Source organism: Rhinopithecus bieti, unplaced genomic scaffold (genome assembly GCF_001698545.2).
Source record: "Rhinopithecus bieti isolate Rb0 unplaced genomic scaffold, ASM169854v2 scaffold_75732, whole genome shotgun sequence".
In the NCBI taxonomy this organism is placed as follows: Eukaryota; Metazoa; Chordata; class Mammalia; order Primates; family Cercopithecidae; genus Rhinopithecus; species Rhinopithecus bieti.
This window is the reverse complement of record NW_016828978.1, coordinates 107,953-112,588: the sequence shown is the minus strand read 5'-3', so window position 1 is coordinate 112,588 and position 4,636 is coordinate 107,953.

Below are 4,636 nucleotides of genomic sequence, written 5' to 3'. Positions count from 1 at the left end.
TACAGTTAAAAGTCATAGTGGCATTTTATGAAGCATTTAGGAAACCTAATCACCTTTAAATCATACAACATTTCTGGTATAAATTTCTTTTCATAAATTCTTTCACAACTTACACAACAATGTATGACATGTTTAGACTTTCTGACTTGCCCTAAACATCCCTCTTTTCTGTTTTATTTTATTTTTTTGAGATGGAGTCTTGCTCTGTCACCCAGGCTGGAGTGCAGTGGTTTGATCTCAGCTCACTGTAACCTCTGCCTCCTGAGTTCAAGTGATTCTCCTGCCTCAGCCTCCCAAGTAATTGGTATTAAAGGCATGTGCCACCACACCCAGCTAATTTTTTGTAAACATCCCTCTTTTAAAAAAAACCAGTCATTTTACTTTAGAACAAGAATTTACCATACAGCGTCCTTTTTTATGTAAAATACTTTCTCTTTATAACCTTCTTTGCAGAGCTAGGAGGCATGGCTAATTCCATACATTCCCAGGCCTTACTTAGAATTTAATTTCTCTAAAATAAATTGAATAAATTTCAAGTCAAAGCAGTATATGGCCTTAAAGCATTCAACAAACCTAATATCTGACCTGCATGATTTAGACAAAATGTCTTTATCAATCTTTTTTTCTTTTTTTTTGAGATGGAGTCTCACTCTGTTGCCCAGGCTGGAGTGCAGTGGCGTGATCTTGGCTCACTGCAAGCTCTGCCTCCTGGTTTCATGTCATTTGCCTGCCTCAGCCTCCCCAGTAGCTGGGACTATAGGCATCCGCCACCACGCCCGGCTAATTTTTTTGTATTTTTAGTAGAGACAGGGTTTCACTATGTTGGTCGGGATGGTCTCAATCTCCTGATGTCATGATCCGCCCGTCTTGGCCTCCCAAAGTGCTGGGATTAGAGTTGTGAGCCACCACGCCCAACCTATCAATAATCTTTAAAGCTGTTTTTATTTCCCATAGATTACTAAAGTTACATGAACTAAAAGGCATTACAGTTTTTATTTTGCTTTCAAAATATTTAAGTGTTTATTTTTGTTTAAGCCAATTAGTTAGAGCTCTTTTATATAAACATTACACACAACGCATATATAATTACACAGGCAGACAGAAGATTACTACAGTAGTCATTGGATTTTTAATTTGCCAGTTTTTAAGTTACTTAATTGGTTACTGGTTTTAGGGTGGAGACCTTGGAAGAACAGAGGCAGAAAAGGGATTTCTGGTGCCTCCGTTATTCCCAAGGAGTCCAAGCTGTTAAAGCTTGAATATTCACTTTTAATTACGCTGACTTTTAACCATAGCACTCTTTAATAAAGTCCTTTTAAAATTTTCTTATTAACCTCTGATTGTAAGCCAGGCCAACCAGCCGATATTTCTGGCTTTTTAGCTTTACCAAAGGTAACCTCCCAGGTGCTTTTAAAATTTAAGAGAAAGGAAAATTTAAGACAGTCCATGAAGGAGAAGAGACTAGACAAGATTATACAGATATTAAACCAAAAGGACTTACTTCCTAAGCAGGGACTCAAACCCAGACGGCCAGTGTGGAAGGCCAAAATCATAGCTACTGAGCAACAGCACAGTGCAGTCTCTACTGTCCTTCCCAGGGGTCTAGAGTAGTTAATTTTGAGCTTGCAAAAGCTTTTAACTACTCAAGATAAATTTTAGAGCTAACTATGACAAACCCTAGAATTCCTGTTCCCTGGAAGGCGGAGACCAAGAGAACAAACTGCCATGTGGTTACACAAGGTCAAGTTCCCAAGGACATAAAACAAGATGTGGATGTCCCCATCCAGTTTTTTTGTTTCAGGGACCTACGGGAAAGTTTGTTATTGACCAGCTTGCTGGGTTGTCCTGAGCAGAGAGCTTATGGGGTCCTAAGCCCATGTTCTATCCTAAGGTACCCCTCGACCCAGAAAAATGAATTCGTAGCACAAATACAACAGTTTGAGGCTAGCTTCAGAATTCTTTTTTGCATTAATCAAAACTTTACAGAAAAGATAGTGATTTTTACCATTCATTCAACCATTTGCACAAGGAGAGAGAAGCCAGAAATACAACTGGTAAGAAATTATTACCCTTTTGCCAGCATCCCAGGCTTCTGGTTTCCCTTTTCCCAAGCAGCCCCAGTGACCTAGCTTGCCGCACTATCATGCAGGGGCCAAGCCACATCATAAAGGAAAATTATCTCTTTGTTCTGGCCAGAGTAAAGCATGTGCGATAAACATTAGCCACTCTGCTTAGCAATATCAAACTGGCAGTGCTTAAATTTGCCCCTGGTTGGGCCCCATCATCATTAATCCAACCTCCCACCAGGAGTCTCAACATGTGGTTGCCCTGAGTAACAGAAAAGATAGGAAAGGGAAAGGAGAAAGAGAAAAGCATTGTCTGTGGCAGGGTGGGGAAAGCGAAGTGATCAGGGAGGCCAGAGAGAGACCCACCCACTGTAGCAACACTGAAAACTTGAGGTGGCTACTTTTTGGTAGCAAAGGGATCTTTTCCAGCCATCTCATCAGCTCTCAAGTTTCCCCTTTTGGGGAGGAGAAAGTTCCCCATGTCCCACAATCCTGTACATGCCTAATCATGTCACCCACAACCATCAGCAAAGAGTGCAAGGCAAATTATTCCAAAAAGAACAGCAGTTAACATCCTGTAGTGCCAAACCTGGTCTTAGCCAAAAGGGACTTTACCAAGAACCCTCCTTTTTAAATGTACTTCGATGTATTGCTGTTCATTCAGAATGTGCCACCGTAAGTTATCTTTAGTAAAGTTTTGCCACTTCTGTAAGACTTCACTGCCTCCAAGGCCTAATGTATAAACCAGAAGGAACTCAGTTTTCCAGAAATTAAGATAAAAATCCCATTTTTATCTAAAATACTGGCTTTACTCAAGTTCTCTTAACTTAGCCAACAATTTTTTTTCTACCTAAGCACACAAGAAAAATGAAACAAAGGGGTAGAACACAAAAATCCCTGTGAATTTTCAAAAGCCAAAATTATAACCCCTGCAGTATTACTGCTTACTACTAGTTCCTTTCTGACCCAGTCAGATGTAAGAGGCCTCTACCTGGATCCAAACCAGTTAATTCCCAGATAGAATCTGTTCCTGGACCCAGTCCAGTTTGTGTCGTGACTCCAAACCCAGTTTGGATCAGAAATTTGCTAAAAGAAACTCAGAGAACTCAAAACACAAATCCATGGAGCTCCAAAATCTGAGAGTGAGCTTACTCACCATTCCCAGACACTCAGAGATCCATGGACACAAGCAGGTCCTGCTGGTACCTTGTGTGTTCCCTCAGTGCTCCTGGAGGTTACTGGAAGCTCCGCTTTGGATCCTGCTTCTGACACCATCTGATAAAAGAAAAACTTCAGCTGAATTAAATTTAAAGGAGTTTAATTGAGCAATGAATGATTCTCCAATCAGGCAGCCCCCAGAATCACAGCAGATTCACAGGCTCCAATCAGGCAGCCCCCAGAATCACAGCAAATTCATAAATTTGTGGTAAGAACAAATTTATAGACAAAAAAGATAAAGTGACATACAAGAATCAGAAATGAGGTACAGAAACAGATTGGTTACACCTCAGGCTTTCCTTATTTGAATGCAGTTTGAACATTCAACAGTCCATGAATGGTTGAAGTATGGCCGCTGGGATTGGCCAACACTCAGCCATTGTTACAGGTGCATATTGTTAAGATAGGTTTTCAATTTTGTCTGTTAAGCTAGGTTACAGTTCATCCATAAGGACTCAAATAGAGAAGTACGGGGTCCTTCTGAGGACATATTTAGTTTGCTTTAACACCTGTATCATCTTCCCTTGAATGTGGGCAGGCCTATACTTGTTTTAATTAATGGAATAGAACAGAAGTAACATTCTGTGATTTCCAGGGCTGGGTCACAAAAACCCATGCAGCTTCACCTGTCTCTCCTAGAACTCTCACTCTCCTGGTGCCCTGTCTTGGGCTTCTTCCTTTCAGAACCCAGCCATTACACTATGAGAATGAGAAGCCCAGTCCATATGGAAAAGCAATGTGTACGCATTCTTACCAACAGCTCCAGCTGAGCCTAGCCTTTGCACCATCCTGGCCAACATGCCAGACATGTGAGCAAAGAGGTTGCCAAATAATTCAAGCCCCCGTTCATTTGAGCCACATGTCAGCCATTTGAGTCTTCCCAGTTGAAGCCCTAGACTTCATGCAGCAGAGATAAACCATTTCTATGGAATTCTGTCTGAATTCCTGACCCACAGTTATTTCACACAACTACACTTTGGAATGTTTTTAGAAATGGCAGTTTATAAATGCTGTAAATGGTAACAACAAAAATATCCTACATTCAGTTAACCAAAAGGGATGAAAATATTTTTTCAGACCTCATATGAACAGACAGGAAGGTTTCTAGAGACGGAAGGCTGGAATCGATAACCCAGAAGTTTTCAGTGAGAGGCTGTGACTGTTCTTTTTTCCCCACATTCCACACAGTGTTTTAATTATATTTGCTAATTTACCAATCAAGTTAAGAAAACAAAATAGTCCAGGCGCCATGGCTCACACCTGTAATCCCAACACTTTGGAATGCCAAGGCGGAGGGATCACGAGGTCAGGAGATCGAGACCATCCTGGCTAACACGGTGAAACCCCGTTTC